Source organism: Aquila chrysaetos, chromosome 1 (genome assembly GCF_900496995.4).
Source record: "Aquila chrysaetos chrysaetos chromosome 1, bAquChr1.4, whole genome shotgun sequence".
NCBI classification, from domain to species: Eukaryota; Metazoa; Chordata; class Aves; order Accipitriformes; family Accipitridae; genus Aquila; species Aquila chrysaetos.
In genome coordinates, this window is record NC_044004.1 from 2,814,328 (window position 1) to 2,830,652 (window position 16,325).

General features: G+C 54.4%; 1 protein-coding gene across 3 annotated transcripts in view; it reads left to right on the forward strand.

The window, feature by feature from the left end:
* The first annotated feature begins 758 nt into the window (after nucleotides 1-758).
* Nucleotides 759-16,325, forward strand: part of LZTS3 (leucine zipper tumor suppressor family member 3) — a 55,275-nt gene continuing 39,708 nt past the window's right edge. For 2 of the 3 annotated variants that reach the window (XM_030012150.2, XM_030012171.2), the window contains exon 1: nucleotides 759-1,040. The gene's annotated coding sequence lies outside the window, so the exon portion shown is untranslated. The remainder of the gene's footprint in view (nucleotides 1,041-16,325) is intronic. The other variant, XM_030012159.2, reaches the window with a different exon arrangement.

Genomic DNA, 16,325 nt, shown 5'->3' on the forward strand with positions numbered 1-16,325 from the left:
GCCTTCGGTTTGAGTCCTTGGCCAAATCTGCGTGCCATTTGCATGTCCCTTTTCTAGCTAATCTGTGTAAGAGGGAGTTTGGGGAGTTTGCTCCTTCTGTTAGCTCAGATCCTTGATCTCTCTGTGGGGTGGGAAGAGAAGCTTTCATCTCCCACATCGTCTTTATTTCCTGTTCCCAGCCCCACTGGGAACCCCAGGGGTTCAGGCTGTGCCACCCCAAAGAGCTCTGCTCCTGGAGGTGGCGGGGAGCCAAGGGCCAAAATGGTTTTTTTTTTTTCACGGTCTCAAGGTGGACGCAAGCAGACAGACATAGCTCCCCCCCCCCCAGCCACACGCCGTGGGGCTGCCCGTGCCCCCCCCCAAACACCAGCCGTGACCCCGAGACACCCCACACCTCCTCTGACCCACTGCGTGGGGTAATATGGGGGGCTAAGCTGTACTGGGGGGGGGACAAACTCTTGTTTACGGGACACGGAGAGGTGCGGGGGGGACGGAACCAAGCCCCCCCCCCCCCCCCCAGCCCCCAAATATCCCTTGTCCCTGGGGGTATCCATGAAGCATCCCACCATCCCCAGCCAGCGACATGGCCTGACCCGGCAAAGCTCAGTCCTGGGGGGGGGGGGGGAATGGGGGGGTTGGCGAGGGAAGAGTTAAAGGGAAGGCGAGCAGATCCTCCCTCCATCCTTCCCTTCCTCGCTGTTAGGCTGCTGCTTTGACAGGGGGTGGGGTTGGGGTTGGCCGCCGTTTGCCGCAAGAAGGGGGGGGAAACGTGGCTGCGAGTGAGTGAGAGTGTGTGTGTGAGTGTGTGTGTGTGTGTACGTGTGTATATGTGTGTGTGTGTGTGTGTGTGTGTGTCGTGGTGGTGACACAGGACAAAATGAGATGAGACCCCTCGGACGGGAGCGGCCACCCGGCTGCGCAATCAACGCCGTGTGATTCCCAAGCTGGTCCCAGTCTACCCATCGCTGCCCATCGCTGCCCATCGCGCCGGGGACCGGCCAGAGCCCCCCCACACACACTCCCCAGCATCCCCGCCAAGAGTAAGGCTCAGGGTGGGAAGGAACTGGGAAGAGGGTACTGGGAGGAGGGGGGGACTGGGGTGACAAGGAGGGGGGGTCCCTGGAGGGTGGGAGAAAGGTGGCCGGGGGGGGGGGGGGGGGGGACCTGATGCTGGAGCTTCGCTCGCCTGAATCACCCACCCAGATATAATTTGGGGATGGGGGCGGGGGGGGGGGGGGGGGGGAGAAGATTTTGGGGAAGGGGGGGGGGGTGGAGGATGGGCTGCCAGCGCCGATTTCTGGGGAGGTAGAGGGGAGGAAGGCTTGTTTGTGCCTAAAGTCGCAGCTGCCTGGATTTGGCCCCGCGGGGCCATTTGGATATGACAGCACCCAAAAATAGAGTGCAAGGTGGGGAAGGGGGTGTGTGTGTGGGGGGGGGGGGGGGGGGAGCAGACCTGTTTGCCAGTGCCCGGCAGGATCAGGTTATTCCCCCTCCACCCCTTCCTCAGCTTCTTTTATTTATTTCTTTATTTCTTTTGCGGTGATGTCAGGGAGGGGAGCGGTGGCTGGGGATGGGGGGTGGGATTCAAGCAAAGGAGGTTGCTGGCGGCCGAGTGATTAACGTGCAGTTGCTGGGAATTATGTCATCTGCCTCGGTACTGGGTGGCCCTCGCCCAGCAGCGGCGGGGAAGGAGGGAGGGAGGACATGGGGGGACGTCACGACATGGGGCTCCCCGCTTGGGACTTCACCCAAGGAAACACCGATGCCTCCCCGGCTTTGCAAGGATGCGGGCATCGAGTGTTGCCCCCCCCCCCCCCCCCCAACCCGTTGCAACCCCCAAGCCATGGGTGCACGCCGGCGGGGGCTGTGGGTGCAAACCCACCCCATCGCCCTCTGCTCCCCGGGGTGCCCACGGGCTCCATCCCCGAGCAGGAGAGGAGCGAGTCGCCGCTCATCCCGACGGCTCGTCCCGCTTGCCGGCCCTGCAGCTGGGTTTGGAACAGCTGGAGAGGGTGTCGTGATGAAGGAAGGATGAAGGCAGGCATCCCCTCTGCCAGCTCCCCGGGAAAGAGCGGGGCTGGAGCTGCTGCACTGCAGCAGAGAGCCCCATCCGGGGATGCGGTTGTGCCCGGAGGGGAGCGCAGGGACCCCCTCTGCCACCCCCATCCACCCCTCAGAGCCGAGGTGAGAGAGCCTGGGGACCTGTGGCTGCGAGCTGCCCCCCAAGGCCAACCGGTCCCTCCGCTCCGGAGGAGAGCGTCGGGCTGTTGGATGCTCCACAGCCTCCCGAACGTCCCTCGCCTCTTCCCCACGCGCGCGTGGGGAGCTGGGGAAGGAGGACAAGGCCTGCCAGGTGAGCCAGGCGTGGGTACCCCCTGCACATTGACACCCTCTTCCCCCTGCTCTGCGCCCCGTGCAGCTCCGTGCACCACGGCAGAGGGTCAGGCAGGGAGAGGAGCAGGCAGATGCCAAGCGGGAGGGCTGCAGAGAGACGTGGAGTGGAGGCAGGAGGGGCGGGCAGATGCTGTAGTGGGGCTGTGCTGGTATTTTCTGCCCCACGTCGCAGTACACGAGAGGGGTGACGCCAACAGCTTCTTTATTTCAAGCTGGGAGTCAGAGGGTGTAATTCAAGCCAGGGGATGCCACTTGCCCCGCGGGATAACCTTTGGCAACTCCCTTAGCTCTTCCGTGCTTTGCTTTCAACACCCTCCAGCACATCCTTCATCCACAAACCCGCTCGGGCAGAGGATTACGCCAGCAGCTGAGCCCTCGAGGGAGATGCTGGCATTAAAAGAGGGTGTAGGATCAAAAAGCAAGCCCGGTCTCAAGCAGCCGGGGGTGGGAGGCTCCTCCATCACGTGCGGTTCGTTCGCCCGTCCCCTCTCCACGCAGGGAACCGTGCGGTTTGTTTATGTGTGGCCCCGGTTCGAGCAGTGATCTGCCGTGGCTATATATAGCATGCGATGCTGTCATCCAAGTTCAGCCTGGCCGGGGAATTTATTTTCTGCAAAGGTTGGGAGGCGAATGGTCTGAAAACAGGCGTGGAAATGCCAGAGCGGTGCGATTCCCCGTCTGCGGTGTCCAGGCTCCCGCAAGGGAACCAGGCACGTTGTCCTGGGAGCGTTGGCCTTGTGATGACAATGGGGCAGAGGAGGAATGTGTGGAGGGGCTGAAATTTCCCCCGTTGGCTCGCTGCTGCAGGGGTGGGCATTTAAAAAGCGGTGCGGCGGTGTGTGTGGCTGCACGGGCTCCATACAGGGACGAGACTCCCTCCTCCTTGAACTCTTCTTTGCTGGGTCACTGGGCTGATGTCCTAAGGGACGAATCCCCAGCCCCCACATCCAAAAGGAGGAGGTAGAAAAGCAGTTGAAAGTCCAATATCTGATCGCGGGACCCTAAATATTTGGGAGGCAGCAGCAGCTTTTCCTTCCAGAGATGGGACTGGGAGAACCCCAGCCTCCATGGGGGCTGCAGCATCAGCCCTGGGCACCCACTGCGGCATCCATCGCAGGGGCATTACCATGTCATGGTGCAAAATGAGGGCATCTCTTGATCGCCCATCCCTCCCCAGAGGAGGAAAGACGGTCCCCTGCCTTGCAAAAAAAGGCAGATGGGGAGGGTGGTTTCCAAATGCGCTGTGAAAACCACGTTACATCAGCAGAGGCACTCGCTGCATGATAACTCGGCGTGGAGCAGGAATCTGGACAAACCGGGCTGCAAAAAGTTTCTGAAGGGAGTCATGTCCCGACGGGGAAGCTTAAGAGTTAAGAGGGTGTTGCTGGAGCTGTTGTAGGGCTTAAAATCTGCTTTCTCATGAAGGGGAACTGAGCACACCAAGGAAAGCCCAGCCATGCCCCGGGGCTGTCAGAGAAATTCAGCAAACAAAGGGTGAAGTGAGGAGATTTCTTGTTTCCCTTCGCCGAGGATCTTTCCCCATTAGTCATTCTTGTCACAGGAGCTGGCAAACACGGTTATTATTTGAGGGCTCTGAAAGTGAAATGGAGGCACGCGTCCAGGAGCCCAGATGTCCCTGCCCCACAGGCTGGGGGGTGCAGGCAGGCACCCCCCTCCAGAACCTCTGGCTCACCCACGCTTCTCCTCCGTGGGTAAAGCCTTTATCCCCACGCTGGGTCGCTGGATTCCTCCTTTGGTTGTGCTTCCCGCAGCCTGGGAGTCCTTTTCGTACAGGACATGGTGGCACCAGGAGCCACAGGTAGGCTGTGATGCTCCATCCTGGAGGTGGTGGTGGTCCGAGCTCTTTGAGACCCTGCAATAAGCCAGTTCCCGGCAGGGAGCAATGTCGCACCCGAAATTCAGCTCTCCCATTGCCCCGTGGCCCCACACACCATCGTGGGGGGAAAGGACCATGCCGACACCCCCCATTTTTTGGAAGCCAAGGGCTGGACTTTTGCCTTTTCCCGCTGTTCCTGCGGGAACACATCTTGGTGGGGTGGTGGGTGAGAAGGACATCTCTCCTGAGACCCTCACAGTGGTGGTCCCAGAACAGGAGGGGACCAGGCAGGGAGAACACAGCCAGGAGGAGGTTCACCTTCCAGGGGTGCAAGAAGGTCCACGTAGCTCCTGAAACAGCAAGGAGAGCAAACACAAGTGTTAAAGCAGCTATCAGGAAAGAGGGAGATGGCTTATGCCTTATAATCCAGGGTTGGCTGGAGCCAAGAGCTCTCCTGGCAGAGGGAGCTGAAAGTCCCCTTGACCTGGCGGAGGAGCTGCAGAAGCTCCTGCTTCGTCTCAGCGGAGTTGCTGCAAGGCTTGAAATCAGGCTCCCTGTGATCTTAGCTGAGTTTCCTCCTCGCAAAGTTGTTTTTGCAGTGAATATGTGGATCCTGCTGGTTTTATCTGGCTCCTGAGTCAGAAGGACAAGTTCTGTCTGAGCCTTGCTGGCGTTCAACCCAAGATGAGACCTGGTGGCCAGGTCTCTGCCTTCCACCTCCTCCCCATTGACTGCTGCCATGGCTGGCACCTTCCTTCTTACCTGTGCGCATCGAGTTTTGGAGTAGTCACGGCAGCTGGAAGCATTTTGGGGTTTCCTTTGGATGAAAGGCGGGGGGGGGGGGGGCATGGGATAACATGCCTTCAGCAGCCAGAGCCTCACTGGAGGATGTAGACCATGGGCAGCTCTCGTGCACATAAGAATCCAGGATGGCTACACCTACAGCAGCCTGGGCTAGCTCAGACATCAGAGAAACTCTCCCAGCCTCCAGCAGTTGGCAGTTATGGGATTTATTCAATGATCTGAGCTTTCCCTTTTGCTCCATGATTTTTTTCTGGTTGCTTTCTGAGCCCCTGCATGCCCTTTAGCATCCTCCCCGCTCCCACCACCCACCCAACAGCCATCTCTAGCCTTTTGGTCCTCAGCTGGTCCCAGTGGGTGCTGCTGGAGTCTGAACTGCAGCATTTGTCGACGCAAAATGAACTCATACACCTCATCCTCACACCAGTATGGAGACAAGCAACCCTCCCTTTCTTTTGGGGCCAAATCCTGATCGTGGGCCAGCGAGATGCTCCAGGTTTAGACTGATGTTACAGAGCCTGTTCTCTTTGTAGGAAGCTCAGAAGAAAGATGATCATATTATTAACACATGCCACTCTTCACACAACCAGCCTCACAAATATTTATCAGCTGGAGAAATACACAGGCTCAGAAGTTGCCAAGTAACATAACAAGAGGCGCTTTTAAATAAATATATGTGCGTCTGCGGGTGACGAATTAACCAAATCCCTTGGTATGTGGCCCAAAGACATGTTTTCCTTTGGAAGCCCAGCACCGGTAACAATAATAATGATCCAAGCCAGGAAAAAAAAACTGGGATAAGCAGTTTCTGACTGTGTGTCCAGCACCTAGTGAATCCTGGGGGGAAACTGGTTCCCTGCTGGGAAGCTCCACAAGCAGACCAATGCCTGCCAGATCCATGTCTGCCAGGGTCAAATTGGGAAGGAGGATGGGATGGGGGTGTTTATTTTGCAGGGGAGGTGAAAGCAAGCCTAGTGCACTCACTTGGGTTTCATTCTGCATCGATGCGCCTCTCCTATATACCTATAGAACTGCTCTTCTGTATAGGCACAGGTTTTCAACATACCTTGTTGTAGACCTTATATCGCTCAGTGTTTCTCCATGTTTCCTTCCCTCCAGCCCCAAGGCCAAGCAGCAGGGAACATTGGACCTCTTCCTCTCCAAACCGGGTGGCTATGTCCCATAAATTCAGCAGGGACATTGCTTGCCCCTGTCTGCCCGGTCATGGTCTGCACTCTCCAGGTGGCCAGGGTTTTCCTGTTTTCCTGGCGCTAAATCCTGCTAAACCCTTGCTGTGAGGCCAGTTTACAAGTTTTGGGGGGTTATTAGGAACTAAGTGCTGCAGAGGAGACAAGGTGGGTTTGCAGATGAATGGAGATCTCTCAGCAAGTTCCTCCTTTCACAGGGAAGCCCTGGCTTGCGCAGTTGGGATTTGGCGGAGATGTTCCCATGCAAATCCACCAGCTCCTGCCCACCATCACCAGAGAACATAGCCTGAGGGTCTTGCAAGAGGGTTGTCATTTTGGGGCCATTTTGGGGTTCTTGCCTGAACCAAAGCACGCAGAGAGACAACCCTGGGCATGAAACTGGTAGGCAAAGTCAACTGGGTGAGCATCCCCAGCTGCGTGGTTTTTGGGAAGGACTAACACTGCCCATTCTTGGTGGGCCCAGGGTAAGGGGGGCAAGAGGTACTGGCTGAACTGATGGTGGTAGATGTTGCCCAGAGAGGTTGTAGATGCCCCAACCCTGGAAACATTGAAGGATGGGAGCTCGTCCCCGAGCTCACAGCCATCGCAGTACCCTGCAGACACGCGCTGGAGATGATGCACAAGGGGAGGTCAGAGCTTTTATTAGCCCAGCTGCTGGAGCTGGAAAAAACAGACCAGCTTTCGGGCACAGGAGCTCATCTCCTTGTCCCTGCTTTCTAATTATATCAGCTGATCTAGTACAAGCTCGTTCCACTCCCCATGGACCGTTGCCTTCATTACATCCTCTGCTCTGCCCTTCGCAAGCACTTGGAGTAACAGCCAAGCCATCCCACCTGAGATGTTGGGGATGGGAGGACCGGCCATCCCACCTCAGACATTTCCCTGCAGTGGGGTCTTCTGCGTCAAGGGATGCAAGGAATTCCAAGGGGATGGGAGAGAGGGGACAGGGGACAGGGACATGTTGGTGTTTGTTTTGGCCGGACCGTGTATCTTGCCCTGCTGTTGTCCACCCGGGGTGATTACTCCAAGCTGCGGGGTGGAAAGGCAGGGAGGGCTGTCTCTGTAACGGGAGGCAGCTGGGATGGCTCCTCAGGGTGGCTCAGAGAGGCCAAGACAGAAAGGAGAGGATGAAAACATCCCCAAAACCATCAGGGCTGCTGGGCTGGGATGGGCAAAGCTGCACCCCCACATCCCCCTGCCCTGCACAGAGCAGCTCCCCAGCTCCCACGGCTCTCCTCTCCCACGCACGGTGGTCCTGCTCTCCCTGCCCAGGGCAGGGGGGCTCTGGGAACGACCAGGACCTGTGCTTGGCTCAAATTTTTCTCTCCTCAGATAAATACATTTCTCAAAAAGCCTCTAAGAGAAGCCACAGCTCCACCCAGTTTCAGCTCAGCAAGGGCATAAATACCCATCTCCGGGAGCAAGCCGAATACAGCCCATAAAGCACGGCTCTCGTGCCAGTCTCAGGGAGACCCTGATGTTCTCCACGGCTTCCAGCTCCTCCTGTAATGTAAATAATAAATCACTGCTGCCGAGCTGGTCCCCGGCCAGCCATTGCGCAGCAGGATTTTGCTCTCCTCTTTCCTTCGATCTGCGGGCTGCTGCGCTCTTCCTCCCTGCTGCTACACTCTTCCTCCCTCCCGGTGGTTTTCCAAGCCGGGATGCAGTTGCAGTTGCATTTGCAGACCCCAGGGGTTGATCTCTTTGGGGATCAGGATGTCCCCAACAGCCAGGAGTGGGTTTAGTGGTGTTAAGCGAGTGGAAAGTTCATTCTCTGTTTCGTGCTCTGCTACTGGCATTTCGTGTGGACTTTAGCATGTTCCTTAACCCTGCAGACCTCAGTTTCCCTCTGCTGGACTGAGTTGCAGCCCCCCGAGCCCAGGGAAGCAATGGTAAGGAATTGTACTGAGTGGGAACTAAACTGGGGACTATGATGAGTTATTTTGAAACTTGATCTTGTGGCTAAAGCAGTGAATGTGCAACCTGCACGTGTTTGGGGCGGGTAATCCCCCCGCCAGGCAACGACCAGTCTGTTTTCCAGCAGAGCCCAAACAAACTCATCTCACCTGTGATCTGCAGCTCAGGAGGGCTGTGCGACGCAGCCAGGACCGGCCAAACCAACCCACATTCCTCAGTGCCAGCCAAGGGCTTTGTCTTCCCCTCCACGCTCTCAGGGGCCCAAATTAGCTTTTAATATTAAAAAAAATAATAATCCCTGGGCAAACAATCCAGTCCAGGCGCCCGCCAGGACTGCAAACACTCCCTGAGGGGCACCAGGTGTGGTGCATTCCTGATAGCCGGAAAAGAAAGGAGGGATTATTTCCCACTTATTGCGACGTGCTGGGCGAGTAGGACCAGCCAGCCCGGTGGCAAAGGACCCGCTCCGGCTCCAAGCAGGATTGGGTTGTGCCCAGCATCACGGGAGGTGGGTACATGGCTTTGGGAAGAAGTCCCTCAGCCAAGGCGTGAGCAAAGTCTCAAGCTCCAGAGGTGATTAATGGTAGCATTTCTTGGTTAAATACATTTCCTCCCATCGGGGGTGTGGGGTTTCAGGCAATAAAAGGGTTCTGTTTATTTTAAAAACAAGTCCTACAAGTCACCCGAGCTATCCCTGAGCAGCCTCCCCATGCCAAATGCCCGCATAGCCTGCACAGCTATCTCAGCATCGGGTTGTGTGGATGCATCCACCACCCAGAGGTTATTCCTCAAAGCTGGAAAATTTAATTGTTCCTTCTTTAGTGAACTTTCCCATCAATCTGTTGATGTCTTTTCCCCTCCTCCTTGGCCCGCAAAGAAGCAGAAGTGTGTTAATGGCTTTACCTGCGATGGTTCCCATCATGTGAATGAGCAGAGAAGTCGAGGTTGGATAGGACAGCCCGGTGGTTATAGCCCCAGCCCCAGCTCCGGGCAGGACAGGACCTGGGTGAAATTCTTTTGCTTCAGTTCTCCACCCATGACATGGGGGTGAAAAGCAATTTTTCACCCCTCCAAGGCTTTAGAGACAGGCAGAGATTTGGGTTGCCGGATAACGTTTCGCCGGGCCAGCTGCCTTGATAAAACCAGGGCATCTGCCAGCTCCAGAGCCAGGCAGCAAAACTCCCCGCCCGAAAGTCCATCACAAGATGACAGCAGGCATCCTCCGAGGGGGAGCGTGCAGGAGATAACACCAGCCCCCCCAGTGCATCCCAGTGGGGGCCGTGTCTCTGTTTCATGCCCCGCCACTGCGGGAAGGAGAATCCCTTCATTTCCTTCGGACACTTATCCTCTAAGGATCTTGATCCCGGGGGCGAGCGACACAAACACCCTTTAAATCCATCACAGCAGGCTTAAGGGAGGATTAGCCGATGCCTCTACAGGCTTTATGCTGGCCTTTGGCTCCGGGTTGGAGCTGGTCCCAGAGCTCCGCGTCCCACCCTGATAGCCCCATCCAGTTTCAGGCTTGCATTTCCCAAAGGAGATGCTTACAGACAGAAACGGAGCAAGCCTGGCTCTAACTCACCTCGGGAGGTCGTTGCATCCCAAGCAAGCCCAGCCTGGCAACTCAGTTCCAAAAGTGGCAATCATTTTTAATCGCAGAGCTGGTGCTGGTGCAGGTCGAGGATGTGGATGAGCGTTACCTCCTGCCCTCTGCACCATGCCTGTGGCCGGGGGGGACAGAGCTCTTCCCGGGCTGTTTGACCCTGGCATTGCCAGGGAGGGGAGAATTCCCCCCTGCTTCCCTCCTTTTGGGGGGGGTCCCTACAGAGGAGCCCAGATTTTTCCCCCATGAAGAGCTGACTTCTCCCTCTCATCCCAACCTGGCTGGCTGGTGGGCATCATCCCTGTCATCCCCTTCCTATTTGCAAGCAATTACATGGATTGCTTTCCAGTCTTGATGCTTTTCCTCCTTAATTTGTCTCAGCAATGTTTTTCCCCCCCCCTTAGCTTCACTGTTACCCCACTGCATCCCCTTTACCTCTTCCCATTTCCCATCCGCGAGGGCTTTTTGACCACGACAGCTCTCACACATCCTCCCAGGATGGCTTTACTCCAGCACAGGCAAGCTTGCATAATAGCTGTTGACACTGTTAACTTCATTTGAATCGATCTTGTTTGCTAATTAGCTGATTGCAGTACTTGGCATGAATTACCCCGGGGAGATTCTGCCTCCTCTGGGGTTGGCAGTGGCTGGCGTGTCCCACGTAAGAGGTGGGAATCGCAGCAGTGAGATGGCTTCTGCTCCAGGGCCACCTCTTACAGGTATCCCTGTGACTTGTAGAGATGCAGAGGAGTCACACGAGGGGAACCAAAGCCTAGTACAATGATTTTTAATTCCCAGAGTGCCTGAGAGGCACCAAAACTTCAAGCATATTCAGACTAGCTACTATAGAGCCTAAAATGGATTAAAGTGCCTGTCTGTGGCATGAAGTGATGAGTGGATGCGACTCTTTGCTCTTCCTCAAAATGCAACTGGAGATCACTCAAATATTGGGCTAAAGATAAACCAAAGGAGGTAGTTTTTCTCAGAGGGCATAATTCCCTTGCAAAATTCACTGCCAGGGAGGACAAAACACGAGTAGGTTGAATGAAGAAGGACCAGGCAGTGTCATGGAGAGTGAGTGCCCTCTGATGGCATTGAACGCTTTGGGGGGTCCAAAGACAACCTTGGGTGTGAGTTATCCCTGAAAAGCTTTATGGCAGGGGAAATATGGGGAATGATCATTGAGTTTTCCCTCTTCCTAGTCCTTTTTTCTCTAAGCACCAGCTGCACAGGGAGGATGGAGACTGGGAGGACCTCCATGGAGCCCGGATAGAAACACCCCTGTCCCAACCCACCTGGCATCCAGTCAATATCCATCACTTCACCACTCCCCATCATACACTTTAATGATAACTCATACTCATTTTTTAACCAGAATAACCACGTCATTCCAAACCAAAGCACCTCACACGAGCATATTTCCATCTGTGAAGCTGCCTGGGTCATCTAATACAATTTGCCCCAGATGAAGTTGAACGAATCTGCAAAGTCCTATTTTGCATGAGCCATCTATTTATATTGACAGCTTCCCACGCTCCATCCTTCCAGTCCTGCATCACTTTCTGCCGGGCTAAGCTGCATCACTCCAGCTCTTCTTCTTTCCCCCTTTTCTTCAATATTGCCCTGCAATTATCATCTTTCCGGTCTTCTGGGATCAGAGAGAAATCCCAGGACTTTTTAGAGAGGATGAGCAGCAGGCCACACCACTCCTCACCCTGCTTCTAGGGGACTCTGGGGAGCAAATTAGTCTAAGCCTGCTGTTTAAAAATGTTTATCCCTAGGCCATGCCATTTAGTATCTTCCTAGGTTACTAATGGACTAGAAAGCACTTTGTTGCCCCTGTGCAATATGAGAACATCAGCCTGCTTTTGCCAAAGCCAGAAGAGAAATTATTGAGCGTTTTCTGCCTTTTCTCTGTTGTTATCAACAATTTTCTGATCTCCAGCTTGGGGACAGGGAACGCTGCTGCAGCTCGGTTATTTCACTGCTCTTCATTTTGCAAAATCAAATCAAAAGTCGCTTCCTCCCTGTTGTCCATGAACCTCCAGCAGAGATCTGATATGGCCATTGCTTGGGAAGGGGATTCATTCATTGCAAACTGAATTGCAGAGTAAATGCCACAACTTTCTTGAGCCAAAATACCAACAAGCTCTTGTCCTGGTAGCCAATGTTCATTCTTCTGTATTTTGGATGGAGAAAAGACAGCCCAGATGAAACTGGGATCTCCAAGACCCTTTGGCTCTCTGCCAGTGCTGCCAAAAGGCCAGTTTGTTAGCCAGACCTTTTATTCTTTATTTTAAGAGGATGAAATTATTAGCTGGGCATCCACTGGCTGAATAAACATCATAAACAGGTCTCAACCACATGTAACGCCATCAGTCACTGCCAGCGACCCTGGCTGCAGAATGCTGTCGCCTTGCCATCTGTGTGGGTCACTTGTCCTCCTCTGAAATCACATAGGGGTCCATAGGGAGTCCCAGGGCCAAGTGTCACGGTCGCAGCAGATGCAACCCATCTCTGCAGCCAGGTTTGCGTGTCGGCATCACCTGAGGCTCCCGTTACCCTCTGTGACCATCTCTGATGCATTCTGAGCACTTGGCAGAGGTAGAAAGCAGGCAGTGGTGGATACCAAGGGAGATGCTGGGTTTGGACCATTTACCTGGTGGTTGAGTCTCCAAACACGCAAGAAGCAGCTGGACCCATCCATGAGGTGTCAGCAGCACAAGGGACACGCTGGGACTTTGTGATGACTTGTATTTGCTGCAGCAGAGGGGTGAAGACCCCTGGCAGCTCATAAAGAGACTGCGTCAGACCTGGCCAAGAGACGGATACCGCATTTTCACCGCTGCAGAGGAGTTTTGCTGGTGGAGCTATTGTTGAACAGCTCTGCGAAGGATGAGTGGCATGCGTGGGGGTGGCTGGCTCGTTTGATCTAAGGGAGGAGTTGGGTGAGGACACGGGACTTGTCAGAGAGAAACAGACCCAGGCAGAGAGCAATAGCAGTAGGAGAAGGTGATGTTTTTCCTTGCCAAAGGTTTGCAAGGTTGAACACAATGAAATTCCCTCCTCCCTCTCTTACCCAAAAAAGCCACATCCCAAGAGGCATTCAAAGCCACGTATGAATCCATTCAAAACACATCAGGGTCAAACCTTTTTAATGAAAGAAAGAAAATAAACCCAAAGACAAAAAGCTATTCTGGAGGAGGGGAGGGGAAGGAAGTGGCTCCCAAAGTATCAATGACAACACTTCCTTTAACCCCAGCTGCAGCTGTGGCTTGGGTGTCTCTACACCAGTGGGACCTAGCAGGGCAGGAGATGTGAGTACACCCTTCTGCACCTTTCTCTTGGTGGGAGAGGGCCCCCGGTGACCAAACCGCAGAGCTTTGGGCAGGTTGGGTTAGGACCATGAGGATCTGGGTGCTGAAGAGGGGACGTCTCTTGGTGGGAAGGGCTGAGCAAGACAGGATGGGGTCCTGCAGGGAGAAGGGAGTTGGCTGGCACCAAAGCTCACCCAACTGTTTGTGTCTGGCTTAAATACCCTTAAACACAACATGGACCGCCTCCTCTACCCCATCTCCTGCGGTCACCACCTCTCTGGTCCACGGGACCCCATGGCTTTGTGGGCTCCTGCGGTTGCCTGGTGGCTTTCAGAGGCTGCATTGCCCCTGGCTGCGATCCCAGCTGGATGGCCGGAGGCAGCTGGACAGACTCTTGGTCCCCGCATCTCCAAAATAATTGGGCTTGTGTCTTTCCTGCATCTCTACTCTTTAGCTGGAACCCCTAAGTGAGGCTTTTTGAGAAGGGGCCTTCGAGCCATTCCCATGTGGGGTTAAAGCTCTGGCACTCAGGAATAGATGAGGGAGGACTGCGAGCCAGAGAAGGGACCAGATTCTGGAGGATTTCAAACCAGAGACAACTGAAATCCAGTTTGGTGGGAATGGACACACACAAGGTCCTGCTTTCTGTTGGAGACCTTACTGCAGTGGAGGAGAGCACCTGCAGGTATAGAAAACCCCACTGGTAGGGCTGAACCCCAACAGGGACCCCAGCAAATCCCTAGAGAAGGAGAAGACAGTGAGGGTGCTCAGATTACCCTCCTTTCAAGCCCACCTCTGCTGGGATGGTGACACATCTGCCCCATCTCCCACCCTCCCACCCCCTCGCATGCTTGTGAGGACAGGGCTGTCCCTCAGAGGATGACCAAGGGTCACTCCAGAGACAAACACACAGTCTGTTTGGAGCAGCCCAGAGAAAGGCAATTTCCCCACAGCCCATGACGTGTCTCAGGAATTTGCGGTCTGCGACGGGTGAGTCAATGTGAGCGGGAAAAGTCTGGCTATTTTTAAGACCACTGACATTTGGGGGTGTTTAACCCCTCTCCCTCCTCCCACGACCGGCATCTCAGCAGTGCCTCATTTGTGGTGCAGCCACCTCAGACTGGGAGTGAAGTCAAAGGTATAGCTCAACAACCATCATCAATGCAACGCTGACATTAGCAATAATGGTTCTTCGGAGACAGTGCCGGACTAGAAGCAGGCAAAAAAAGACCCTTCCCAAGGCAAATAGGTGCCAGCCTCACAGGGTGGTGCTTCCTAGGATGAGGGGATGAAGGAGGCAGGATCAAGGTGACCAGGAAGAGGCTGTTAAGAGCCACGGAGTCAAGGCAAGAAACCACACAGAGATGTTTTGTCCAAGCTCTGCCTATCCACTTCTTCAAGTGCTCGGAGGTCTGTCTGCACCAGGGTGATTCCCCTACTAGAAATGCACAGGTACCGAGTTAAAAAGCTCCTCACCGAGTCATGGAGAGCTTCTCCAGAGCTTTCACTCCTCCTGGGTCTAAGGACCACTTGGCATCGTGTAGCCACGTTCACGTGGCCGTGTCCTCCTCTGAAGCTCAGTGTACCTGTGACACCCGCGCTGCCCTGCCTGCTGTCACTCCTGGGTTGGTGTGCTGGTGAGCCACCAGGTCCTAAATTTCTTGGCATCCCCTCTCTGGAAGTCAACACAGCCCGCTGACTCTTCCAGCTTATCTACCTGCTAGCGTGGCATCACGGGACTTGTCCAGCTTCCAGCCAGGCTCTGGGACAGCGTTGCCTGTGAGCCGAGCCATTCCTTGTGCTTGCCCCAGGGCAACCACAGTTTGGGTGGCCCATGATCCACCACACTGTGTTTCACTTGTCCTTACCAGGGGATTTGTGTCCTTAGCTCTTCCTCAGGGGCCAAGCTGCCTTTTCCCAGCGATGTTCTTTCTTCTCCCAGCATGCCCGAAATGGCAGCCACCATCTTCCCTTCCCCACCATCCCACCTTCCTGCTGGAGACCAGTTTCTTGTCCTATCTTGCTCCCACATCTGCCCAGCCCGACGCTCTCCTCTCCAGAGCTATGTGCCCTCCTTGCTGTCTTGCTCATACCCAGCCTTGGCTGCCCTGGACTGAAACAAGAAAGAGAAGGTTTCCCCAACAGTGAAATGTCTTTTCATGGAGACTGCATGCAGGATGGTCCTACTGAAAAATTCACTCTGCATTTTCAGCATGTAAGAAATTAAGCCAGGCAAGTGACACAAATTTAGCTGCCTTCATGCCAGGTAATCTATCCTCAGTTTAGAAAATTTCCTGGTTTATTTTTCTTTAGCAAAATATTAAGGTGTTTTGTGGGTGGTTTTTTTCAGTATCATGCACACAAGACCCTCTGGATTATGATCATTTGAGTTTTCCCAGCTCTTTCTCCAACCTGTTGCCTTCCTGGGACATGGTGGGGGCACTTAGTGTTTTAGGGATGAACAGCAAGGAAAATCAATACAAACAATGGGCAAGGATAGATAGAAAAGGGTCGGTTTCACAGCCTGCTTTATATTCCCTCAATACAATCCCAAATTTGACCTCAGTGCATTTTGCACTGGCTCGTGATGGATTTCTGGTCCATGAACTTGTCAAGTTTCCCCTTGAACCCAGGTACCCATTGGGCATCAACTGCCTCCTGTGGCAGGGAGTTCCCCAGGCCAGCTACCACTGCATGAGCAATGGGTTTCTTCCTTTTCTTCCTGATTTCTTCCTTTACCTGCCTCCTGACGGGTTTTGGCTAAGTGCTCCTCCTTTCCACGCTAAAAGGAGACAGAGATCGATATCTGCGTGTCATTTGGCCACAGCTGTGGTCCTGCTCCCAACTGCAAGCTGTCTGAAGCGCTGCCCCAAATCCACCAACGCTCTTGTAAAGCCTCCTGGGGATGTCTGAGTAATTCATCAGCATGGATTCATTTAAAAACCTACAGAGGAAAAATGCTGAAAATACTTCTGGTATTTGTACAGGCAGGTCCCGCGGCAGTCCCTGTCAGCAGCACAGGTGAGATGAACGGCGTGGGATTGCTTGCAGCCCAGACAAATTAATAAGGATGCTGTGCCGGGATGAATTTGGCCCCAAATATATGAAGTGCAAGCTTGTAACATGTGCCAAGCTCCTCTGGAGCTTGTTTCACAAGTGCTTCCCATTTTACACGCACATCTGAGGCATCCTGCTGCCCTAAGCTTGAGGCAGGGCTGAGAAAAAAATACAGGAGTGGTGAGACCAGG